The sequence below is a fragment of the Erinaceus europaeus genome, chromosome 16 (assembly GCF_950295315.1).
Source record: "Erinaceus europaeus chromosome 16, mEriEur2.1, whole genome shotgun sequence".
NCBI classification, from domain to species: Eukaryota; Metazoa; Chordata; class Mammalia; order Eulipotyphla; family Erinaceidae; genus Erinaceus; species Erinaceus europaeus.
Genome location: NC_080177.1, coordinates 30,059,978 through 30,072,585, shown reverse-complemented (window position 1 = coordinate 30,072,585; position 12,608 = coordinate 30,059,978). Strand labels below are relative to the sequence as shown.

Below are 12,608 nucleotides of genomic sequence, written 5' to 3'. Positions count from 1 at the left end.
ACAATGTACTGATGAATAAATAAAAATCTAAAGAACAATTTCTCCCTATGTAGCTTAAATTAATAAGGAATTTACAGTCATGTAGCTGAACATTCTAGAGTATTTAGAGTTTGACTGATCCAACACTTAATATTCTGTTCTTGGCTTTCTTCTTCTAGGTTAACTCCACACTCAGACTCTACAAATATATTCTTGACATCTCTAGGCTACTGCACAGCCACAGTGGTGGTAAGCTTTATTTCTCTAGCTGCCTGTCTGAGAAGGGAGGAGAGTATGCATCTTGGTATTTCCTACCCAAAGGTCTGGTTTCTCGATAACTTTGACTAAAGGAAATATTCTAATGGGGATAAGCCAATTGGGCTTCATTTTGGAGCCCACGGAACTACAGGACTGAAAATAAAAGGATGAACTTTCAAAACCAAACGACAACCCCCCCCCCAAAAAAAAGTTTAAAAAAAAAACATAATTAACTGTCTCTTAGAGTTTATGAGAACCATGGTAGTTGGAAAACATGATAGAGGGTGTGGTAACTTACATACACATTATATGTGGATGTGAAATTACACCCTTAAAATCTTATTAGTTTGTAAAGCCCTGTTAAGTACTAATAATAAAATAAAATAAAACCCTGTAAATGTTAAAATTATCTTACATGATTGTGTAAAGCTCCTTTAGTAAGTATGGGATTTCAAAGTCTAATTGGGGAGATGGGGTTTGTAAAGCTTGATTAGCTAACCCTCTTTGATCTTACACCCAGGCCTGAATGTACTGAAAAGTCAGACTACATGAAATGAAGTGACAGCTCATTGGTTCAGTAAGCCTTTCTGAACATACAGATTTTTCCAATCCATTTAAGCCTCAGCAGTAAGTGTACACATGTATTTCTATAGGTGACACTAATATAGCATAGCCTCTCTCACAATTAGGCTAGAAAAATCAAATGACCACTTCAAGCTGTAGAGGATTTTTCTGGGTCAGGAGGGTCAGCCATTAACTCCAGTGTGGTAGATTTTGCTCAGAGACTACCTTTCCCCCTCGTAATGTCAGAGTGTTGACTATCCAGACTATTTTTTTTTTTTTGTTCCAGGTGAATCTTGACATGGCTGCCACATTCATAATGCATAGAAGACTCTCTCTCTCCCTTCCTTTGGCCCAGGGTTTTTAATAGATGTTTTTTGCAAGTTTTCTTTCCCCTCACTCATTCCTCTGCTTAGCCCACTGGTATTTGGTTTCTAAATCTTTTCTCTCAATCCCTACCATTTATGACACTGAGCCTGAGATTTGTAGCATGGCTTCAGTTATGCCCTGGTTGTCTTCATGTTGCTCTTTCTTCTTTGTCACATGATTTCTAAGTCCAAACTCATTACCAGGTGAGTTGTTCATAAAATGTGATCATGCATGTTACTCTACAGACCAGAGTTGCATTCCTTCTACATGTAGCATCTCACCAGCAGAGTTGGTCGGTAACTTGAGGATTCCAGAAGAACATTTTTTGTGGTTTAACCCAGTTACAGCAATCAAAAAACCTCCTGTAGACAATCCCAAGTCCTCTGCTATTGCTAAAAAAAAAAAAAAAAAAAAAAACTCAAAGTTTTGAGCTTATGCACTGATTTTTTAAAAAATATTTATCTATCTCATGAGATTCAGATATCAGAGCACCATGCTAGTGTATACACAGATCAAGCCTTTTATTCTATCACTGAGTCATCTCCAAGGCAAAGTGTGTATTGATTTAATATGACAAAGTACATTCTAAGTAGAGGAGATATTTAAGACTTTCTTTTCTAGCAGAAGTGAAAGACTCACACATTCTTTTATCACTCTTTCAGAAAATTCCACATACAGAAATTACAACATGGTCCTGACCCCACTGAAATTGTGACTGTAATGGTGACACTAAGATGCCTGCCACCCCAAACAAAGCCCTATGCACAGCCCTGGGTTTCCTGATCCAAACTCATTAGCTAATTAAAATAACTATCAAGCATATCTGTTCAACTCCAAGACATCTATTCCCACCAGTTATTCTCTGTCCCACTGTCTTCATGAAGGAACAACCAGCATAAGCTTACTCTCAAACTTCCCCGTGTTCCAAATCACACCTCTTCAATTTGGAAGTTCAGGAACCAATGGGACATTTCTTTCTAAACTTAACAGTTAACTTAACTCTCCCCAGGTTTTCTACATGATGATAACTTGAAAGGTACCTAGTGCCTGGGTTTCTGTGAAGGAAGATCAAAAAACATAAGTCACCCACAGGACTCTCTTTCTCTGGTAAGACTATTCAGAACCAAGTTATGCAACAGAGATACATCAGAAACACACATTTTTACCATTACTGGAAGAACTGACCCCCTTTTTTTTTTCCTAGGAAAGAATAGAAGTCCCATCTGCCTACAATTTGCAAGTATTCTACTTCTATCAGAATCAAGACATTTAGAAAAGAAAGAAGAATCTCTAGAGCTACAAAAATATTGTGTCCAATAAAATATAGCTAATAAATGATTATGAGAGTAAACTGCATATGGTATGATATATGTGATATTATAACAACAGATGACATGATTGACATGATAATGACACAAGCTATAGTCAGAGACTTAGTGCAGGTGGCCTGACAGATAAACACAGAATTTATGTGTATCCCTGATGACAGTGACTCACCCTCCCTTAGGGAGGGTCAGGTGCAGTTCAGGCCATTCCTAGGACACTTTGTTATTTTGAGAATTGATCCCAACTGAGACTGGGAATTAAGCCCAGGGGGCGATCTGACAGGATCTGTACACCTTTTCCATGCCTCCTACCTCTCACCATACCCACTACTATAAGAGAGTTAACTTCCATTTAACCCCCAAAAGGGCTTTCTCTGCAACAGCTGTGATTTGTAAGCAGGCTGGGCATCCCAGAATCATAGTAAGCATAGTACATATCACATTTCTGGGACTGGAGTCGAAAACAGTCTCTTACACAGACACCAATCCAGAATCAGAGGATGTGATATGATAGCACTGTGTTTTGATGTGACTTACATTTTAAACAAAAAGGTGGGGCAGTTTGGAGAGATAATGAAATGAAATGAATATGCAGTTGACTTTTATGCCCAAGGTTCTGAGGTCCCAGGTTCCATCTCTGGCACTACGTAAACTAGAACTCAGCAGTGGTCTGGTAAAAAAAATAAAATAAAGTAAAATACCAGGTGAGAAAAGTCCAATTTCTTGCATTATAGTTGCATGAAAAGTTGAAGTAATCAGAGGAGTCAGAGTTTTATGGAAATAAAACAACTGTTGGCATTTGGGGAAATTAATATGAAGCCAAAGATCACAGGACAAGAAACCACACAGAATTTAGATCTCCTGAGAAAGGCAGAAAATGTCTGATTTTACTGTATACTGGGAAGTCTATGTAAACTTGGTGTCTGAGGTAAGCCAAATAATTAGTGGCTATAAAGCCACTGTGCAATCATTCACATGGCCTGCAATGTAAAATTACAGGAATCTGGTAAAGATCATTTTAACTAATGGTCTTCAGACCACTTCAGAGTACATACCTATAAACATCTGGAATGAGACTATAGTCTTCACTAGACTACCCAGAGACATAATCACAATGTTATGGATTCATAGACCTATAAAAGCAATGTTGGAGCCAGAAAAATGGGTCATTTAGATAGTGCACCTGATTCGCCATGTGTATGGCCCAGGTTTAAGTCCAGAATTCTATCATGTTCAAGGAAGTTTCTCAGTTTTCCACATAACAACTCAACCCCCTCTAGGTCCTCTTGTGTCATCATGTTCCCGGACCTGAACCCTCCCCACCGACCCCCAGGATCTTTTACTTTGGTGCAATACACCAAACCCAGTCCAAGTTCTGCTGTTTTCTTATTTTTCAACTTCTTTTTAAAATTTTTTTGTAAGTGATTTTATAATGACTGACAAGCTTGTGGGATAAGAGGGACACAATTCAGGGAGTCGGTCGGTAGCGCAGCGGGTTAAGCGCATGTGGCACAAAATGCAAGGACCGGCGTAAGGATCCAGGTTCGAGCCCCCGGCTCCCCACCTGTATGGGAGTCACTTCACAGGCAGTGAAGCAGGTCTGCAGGTCTCTTTCTCTCCCTATCTAGACCTAAAAGACACCTTAAAGTACCTAATGAAATAGTTACTACTTAGACCTAGATACCAGCCTTACCTATGTTCTATTACACTTCCCTCGGTCATGACTCCAAAGCTAACCCTATCAAACTAAGGGATACAAAAGCTGAATGAGGGCAAGAGACTGGCATACTTTAATGATGACTCTTTAGTCACTATCAGGCCACACCCCATCATCTGAGGCCCTAGTCAGGGAGTCCTGGGATTCCCACACAAACACAATGAGCCTAGACCTCAAACAGATCTCTCTCTTTCCCTTTCTCTCTCTCTCTCTCTCTCTCTCTCTCTCTCTCTTTCTCTCTCTCTCTCTCTCTCTCTCTCTCTCTCTCTCTTAAACATGGAATGCTTACGCAGGGGCCATGCTAATCTTCTCTGTATCATTCCAATTTTAGTATATGTGCTGCCAAAGCAAGCACCCCTGTCTTCATTATCACTGGTCATCTCCATCAGGAAAGACATAATGGACCCCTTTGGGGGTCCCCATAGGACCTTGCCCTCCATGTGGGTCAACAATGGTAGAGAATGTTCCATCCTCCAAAGGGAGGTTGGATAACATACTCTAACACCTGAAGAAGATGGATCCTGAAATTGGTGAAACTTGGAATGTTCCTACAGAATACAAGTTCAGACCTACAGGGATGTAGAGGTTACATAGGCTCCTATGCTGAATATGAGCCCCAGATCAAATTAATGGGGTTTACAGTCAACAATATTTATACACTTTTCTCATACTTGGGAGCTACTCTCTTCCCTGATGCAGCTTTCTAGCCCTTTTTCCAGCCGCAGACAATAATCTGGGTCCACTTGCATATCAGATGTCAGGCTCAGGCAAAAACTAATAAAGTCATGGGCCCCTTGAAATATACCTAAAATAGACCTACTAGCTATTTCCAAAACGGAGACCCCAAATCTTCACCTGCAATATTCCAGCCTTTAGGTTCATGATTAGTCAACAATTTGTCCTGCTTTATATGTTAACTCTTTTTCAGCCACCAGGTTCCAGATGCCACCATGATGCCAACCTGACTCCTCTGGACAGATGACCCCACCAATGTGTCCTGGACCTCTGCTTCCTCAGAGCTCTGCCCCACTAGGGAAAGAGAGAGACAGTCTGGGAGTATGGATTGACCTGTAAACACCTGTGTTCAACAGGGGAAGCAATTACAGAAGCCAGACCTTCCACCTTCTGTACCCATAATGACTCTGGCTCCATACTCCCAACGGTTTTAAAGAATAGGAAAGCTATCAGGGGAGGGGATAGGATACAGAGCTTTGGTAGTGGGAATTATATCCCTCTTATCCTATGGTCTTGTCAGTGTTTCCATTTTATAAATAAATTAATTAAAATAAAAAATTGGAATCGTCAAAAAGAAAAACTTCAATCAGAGTCCACTAAGCAGTTAGAAAGCATGGGGGTAAAGCTTTAAACAGAATTATAGGAAGGGAAAGACACTTTGAGGGCAGTACAATTCAGTCAGAAGGTTTAGGAAGTAGATTAACTCATGCATAAGGAAGAATATCTAACCTAAAAGATACCATTAGCCCACTCTTTCAATTTAAAGATGAGGGAGAGGAAAGGTTTAGAAAAAATGAAGCAACTCCATCAAAAGGTGGTACGTAAGAGTGATAAGAATTCTTGAGGAAGGACAGGGTGAAAGAAACAGAGATCATATTCCGGGAAATATTAACTGAGAAATTCCCCCAAACACATTCACCCTGATTCCCAAAGCATAAAAAGGCTCCACTAAAAAAGAAAACTATAGACCTATATCCCTGATGTTCCTGGCTAATTGAATCCAACAACATATTAAGAGAATAATCCACCAAGTTCAAGAAGTGAGAATCATACCTGGGAAACAGGGATGGTTCAACATCTGCAAGTCAATTAACATAATCAACCATATCAACAAAAAGACAAAAAAAAATCACATGATTTGTATCAATTGATGCAGAATAAGCATTCAACAAGGTCTAGCACCAATTTATGATAAAGACCCTCAAGAAATTGGGAATGGAAGGAAAAATCCTCAACATAATAAAGGCTATGTATGACAAACTCATAGCTAATATCATACTCAACAAGAAAAAATTAAAAGATTTCCCTCTAAAATCACGAACTAGGCAAGGATGTCCACTCTGATCACTTCTATTCAACAGAGTCCTAGAGGTCCTTGCCATCACAATCAAGCAAGAAAGAGATGTGAAAGAAATTAAAATTTCTTGATGTTTCTTCTCTCTGATACTTTACCTTGTTTACCTCTGTTGACCTCAACTAAATCAAGCTACTAATGCTGCCATACCATATTATGCTATTACTGGTACTGAGGATTGTCTCCAGACATGCCAAGCCTGAGATATCAACCTCTCAACTCCTCTAATTTGGAGAGGTATTTCATAACACATGGTACTACCCAGTTCCATTTCAGATTATATATTTTCTAATAAAGTTACAGATACTAGATGCAAGCAAGGGGCAATTATATGCCTCAAAGTAAAAGTGCCTAATAGCCCTCCAAAATTATATTTAGATCTAATAAGGCTGGCATTCTAGTAGCATGGGCTAAAGAAGGCATCATAAATTCTCTAATTAATCCAATATTTACTAGTTAGGCCCAAATACCCTCCTCTCCTACTTCTTAATTCCCTTCCTTCATTCACTCTGTCTACTCAATTAGCTATGCAAAAGGAAGTAAGAAACATTCTTTACCTTTTTTAATCTCTTCTGACAGAGCATCAGTATTATTGTTACTCTTTGATAAACTATACAAGTGGCCAAGAGTTATACTGGCAAAAACTATATATATATATATCTTCATAGAAGCTGGAAGGGAGTATTCCTGTGTCTTCAATCCTTTGAAAGTTTTAAAAGTAAAGGGATTAACTCTTCCTTAAAGGTGTCATAGACTTCATTTGTAAAACCATCTGGTCCAGGACTTTGTTGGGAAGGATAACTGTTTCAATTTCTCTGTGATTGGCCTGCTCAAATGTTCTCATTCCTCTTTGTTTAATTTTGGAACTTTGTAGATATCTAAGGACTCAATTCATCTCTTCCAGGTACTCCACCTTCGAGGCATAGAAGCCTTGCATGATACTTCAGATTTTCTGTGGTGTCTGTTGTAATATCTCCTTTTTCCTTTACAAACATATTTATTTGAGTCTTCTCCAATTTCTTTTATTTTTCCTTTCTTTCTCTCTCTATTTTTTTTTCTTGTGAGTCTGGCTAAGGGTTTGTTGAATTTTTTACTCTTTTGAAGAACAAACATTTAGCTTTGTTAATCTTTTATATGGTTCACTTATTTTCAATGTTATTTATTTCTGCTCTAATTTTATTTTACTTTATTTATTTCAGTACTTCTGATTGCTTTAGAGTTCCTTTGCTTCTCTTCTACATCTTTAAGGTGTGCGATTAGCTTGTTTACTTGAGCTTTTTCTTGTTTCCTAATGTGTGCTTTTATAGCTATGAACTTCCCTCTCAATGCTGCCTTAGTTGTGTTCCAAATATTTTTGATAGTTTATGTCTTCATATTCACTGAATTCTTTTTTTACTTTTATTTATAGAAAGGAAACAATGACAAAAACCATAGGATAAGAGGGATACAGCTCCACACAATTCCCATCACCAGAACCCTGTATCCGTCACCATCCCTGATAATTGTCCTATTCTTTAACCCTCTGGGAGTATGGACCCAGGGTCATTATGGGGTGTAGAAGGTGGAAGGTCTGGCTTCTGTAATTGCTTCCCCAATGAACATGGGTATTGACAGGTCAATCCATAGTCCCAGCCTGTCTCTCTCTTTCCATAGTGGGGTAGGGTTCTAGGGAAGCGGGGTTCCAGGACACATTGGTGAAATCAACTGCCCAGGGAAGTCCAGTTGGCATCATGGTAGCATCTGGAACCTGGTGGCTGAAAAAAGAGTTCACATATAAAGCCAAACAAATTGTTGACTAATCATGCACCTAAAGTCTGGAATAGTGCAGATGAAGAGTTGGGGGGTCTCTGTTTTATAGATGGCTTTTGTAAATAGTAGACCTATTTTAGTTATATTCCAAAGGGCCTGTGGCTATACTAGTTTTTATTCCTTTTTTTTTTCTTTTTCTGAGCCTGACATCTGATATGCAGGTGGATCCAAGTTATTGTCTGGGGAGATGATGTCATGGCTGAAAAAAGGACCAGAAGACTGGATCAGGGAAGAGAGTAGCTCCCAAATATGGGAAACATATAAAAATGGTGTTTATGTACACTCCTATTAACTTGTAGTCATATAAATCACTATTTAATTAATATGAGAGGGGGGAAATTGATTGAATGTCTCAAACTTTTTAGTGCACAGACTATGGCTGAGTCTTTGAAATGTTGACTCTCCTAAAAGCTTAGACCAGGGAGAACAAAAGCAACTGGTGGTGTTACTAGAGAAAGAGAGAGAGAGGCTGGGAGTATAGATCGACCTGTCAATGCCCATGTTCAGCAGGGAAGCAATTACAGAAGCCAGACCTTCCACCTTCTGCACCTCATAATGACCCTGGGTCCATACTCCCTGAGGGATAAAGATTAGGAAAGCTATCAGGGGAGGGGATGGGATATGGAGTTCTGGTGGTGGGAATTGTGTGGAGTTATACCCCTCTTATCCTGTGTTTTTTGTCGGTGTTTCCTTTTTATAAATAAATATTTTAAAAAAGACACATAATATACAACTATATACAAATAATGTCAAAGTACATAAATTGTGGTGATGTTGTGTATGATACAGCAAATCCTAACAAAGGGATTTTCAAAGTTAACCCAACTGACAAATAATTTGATTATAGCAATAACTATCTATTGCTTTCTTAAACCTTAAGACAGCAGGAACCTCCTGCTTCCTCTATAGAGCCTATATTTCCCACTGAATTCTTAAATTTGTAATAGTCAGTAGGCTTCTTCAGGACTGTACCCTCACTATAAAACAGCAATTGTAGTGACTGCCCCACTGTCTGTAGGTAAGCTGGGTCACCCTACTCTGCCACTCAAAGAAAAGATAGCTCTAAAATGAGTGCAACCTAGAATGTTCACAACTATGACTATGAACTGTGAGCTGTCTCACAGGGACTCAGAAGTTGTACAGGCTCCTGTGCTAAGTATGAATGGATATGGGCCCAGGGTTAGATCACTGTGGTAAACAGTTCATTGCATCCATATATCTTACTGGTTCTACTCTCAACTCTTGATACCCAGACACTATTTCTGGTCCACCCACTTGATAGCTATCAAGCTCAAGCAAAGATTATTAAGATATGGGCTCCCAGGTTCATTCCTCAAATAGACTTCCTAGCTTCCTTCTACCCTAAAATCCCTAATTTCATCTGCTCTATTCTTTATTTACGGTTCCTGTTTATCAAACATTATGTCCATCTTATTGCATTTTAGCCAGCAAGTTCCAGACAATACTATGATTCCATCTTGACTTCCCTGGGCAGATAACCTCACCTCTCCAGAGCCCTAACCCATTAGGAAGAAATAGAAATAAGCGGGGGTATGTATCACTTGCCAATGTCCACATCCAGCTGAGCAGCAGTTACAGAAGTCAGAACTCCCACCTTCCGCAACTCAAAAAGAATTCTGATCCATACTTTCAGAAAGATAAGCCATAGAGAAATTTACAGTGGAGGGCATGGGACACAGAACTCTGGCAGTGGGAACTGTATGGAATTATACTTCTCTTTATACCCCTTATAATCTTGTAAATCAATATTAAATTACTAGTAAAAATAAAATAAAACATTAAAAAAGAAAGAATGGGATGTCAGGCACCATACCAAAAGTGAATATAACTGTAAAAAATGTAAGAAATTTGAAACTATAACTCTGTCTTAATCACTGGGGCTTCACCACTCCAGGCCAATTTTTTTCTTTTAAGATAGAAAAACAGAGATAGAGAGACAGAGAGAATAACACACAGCACCAAAGCTTCCTTTAATGTGGGAGAGGCCAAGCTCAAACCTGAGTCTTGCCTTGATTAAACAAAGCACATTGTTCAAGAGGTGGCAAAGGGGGTAAAGCATTGGACTCTCAAGCATAAGGTCCTGAGTTCAATCCCTGGCAGCACATACATCAGAATGATATCTGATTCTCTCTCTCTCTCTCTCTCTCTCTCTCTTCCTATCATTCTTAATGAATAAATAAAATATTTTATAAAGAAATAAAATGCACTATCCAAGATATATCTCTTATGTAGTAAGTCTTCACATGATATCATAGTTTTTGGGAAACTAGTTTTAAATGAAACAACAAATCATAAAGCCAGTTTCACTATCCAATTTAAAGTCAAGTTAAATTCTGGTCACAAAAAAATAAAAACACCAAGCTTCTACATAAAGGTCCAAACACCTACAATCTTAAACAGCAATTTCCACTCATTCATTTGCCACCCATGTATTCCAGTTCAAGTTTACAGTTGGTGAAGAAGAAAAGGAGGGGGGGAATGGTGGTGGAGGGGGAGGAGAGGATTACGGGAGGGGAGAAGAGGAGGGGAGGGGAGAGAAAAAGGGGAGGGGAGAGGAGGGATAAAGAATAGGGAAGCTATGGGGTGGGGGAGATAGCATAATGGTTATGCAGAGACTTTCATTCCTGAGGCTCCAAAGTCCCAGGTTCAATCCCCCACACCACCATAAACTAGAGCTGAGTAGTGCTCTGGTGCTTCTGTTTCTTTCTTTCTCTTTCTCTCTCTCAAAAATAAAATAAATAAAATTTTTAAAAATTCTTCATAATTAAAAAAAAAAGAATAGGGAAACTATCAAGGGAGGGGATTGGATATGGAGTTCTGAGGGTGGGAATTGTGTGGAAATGTACCCCTTTTATCTTATTGTCTTGTCAATATTTCAATTTTATTAATAAAAAATTTAAAAAAGAAAAAAGAGGAGGAGGGGAGGAAATGGTGGGGGGAGGGGAGTGGGAGAGGAAGAGGAGGAGGAGCAGATGGGAAAGGGGAGGAGAGGGGAGAGCAGAGGGGAAGAGAGGGGAGAGGAGAGAGGAGAGGAGAGGGGAGAGGAGAGGGGCAGGGAGGGAGGAGAGAGGAGGAGAGGGGAGAAGAGGGAAGGGGAGGGGAGGGGAGACTGGGAAAATGTGGACATACCAATTAATCCATTAACATAATGCACATCTTTGGGTTGTGAGAGGAAGCTGAAGTGTCCAGCAACAGCCCATGTAGACATGGGGAGAATGTGCAAGCTTCACACAGACAGTGACCCCAGCTGGGAAATAACTTGTTTTCTCATCATTATTATAACTAATTGATATCAAATAATACAAAGCAAAGACAATAAATGTGTTTTGTAGCCACTTACTAAATCAGGTGTGTGTGTGTTTGTATCCTCCTCACATATTTGGGTAACACAAATTGTTAAAAATAGGTAGCCATGGTTCTGTGAATGGAACTCAGTGGTAGAGTTTATATTTCCATGTATAAGGCTCTAGCCAGTGGTGCTGAAATAGCTCAGTTGGGAGAGCATTAGACTATCTAGCTCAGTCCCAGGCATGCCCCCATGCCTCCTCCCATCTCCCGACCAAAAATAAAGGTGCATGAAAGTTTCAAATAAACACAGAGTCCCTCCATCCAACAAGTACTTAACATATTAGTCAAAATCATCTGCAGAGTTTCACTTCTTTTCTGAGACCACGTGCATTAACCATACACAGGGGCTTCAAAGGAGCTTTGTTCTGAGTGACCCAACATAAAAATAAATTAGTTTCCAATGATTCCTTTGTAATTGAGAAGGACACAGCTGACCCAAGAGAAGCAGAGTAATTTAAAAAGGAAAGGTCCAAGCAAAAGCAGCATTCAGACCAGAAACAAGATAACAGAGTATTCCCCTACCCTCTCGTTTCCAAGAGTAAGTATAAGCCAAGCCAATATATGTGTTTATTCACTAACAAGAAGATGCAAACATCCACATCTGATTGATTTCTTATGTGCTACAATCATAAAAACGTTTGTCTGGAATATATAGCTGAAAGTTGTGTTCAAATGGGACGCTTATAAACCTGATCACACATTATTTCAGCTGGGATCAACAAAAACTATTTCCCTCTGGAACACTCTAATTCTGGAAGTTTTCCTTCGGTCTTGCAGGGACAAATTGCTTAAGGTTTCTCATTTAAGTATGTGAAGAACTGTCCATTTTTAATGTGCAGAGCTTTTAGCTAGTGACTCAGTGAAGGATGATGTCATATGTTAGTCCACAGCAGCTGCTGTAGTTCTCTCTGCTTGGTGAAACCTTTCCCTCTGTTTCTGTGTCAGACAGTGCTCCCCAGTTTCCATCCTTTCCTTTCCTCAGCTCCCTCCCAGTCCTTCACAGGCAGACAGCCTCCCCAGCAGTGGATGAAACAGGAAGTCTGACAGCTTGAGACTGCAGTGGGACCCCTAGTGTTTTCCCACTCCGTGTCCTGGCAACGTTCCCCAGAAGTATACACATACACACACACAC

General features: G+C 39.6%; 1 non-coding gene across 1 annotated transcript; it reads right to left on the bottom strand.

The window, feature by feature from the left end:
• Nucleotides 1-4,457: 4,457 nt before the first annotated feature.
• On the bottom strand, nucleotides 4,458-4,564 carry LOC132533592 (U6 spliceosomal RNA). Its single transcript, XR_009545456.1, has one exon. It is a non-coding gene; the product is annotated as a U6 spliceosomal RNA (small nuclear RNA).
• Between the last annotated feature and the right edge of the window lie 8,044 nt (nucleotides 4,565-12,608).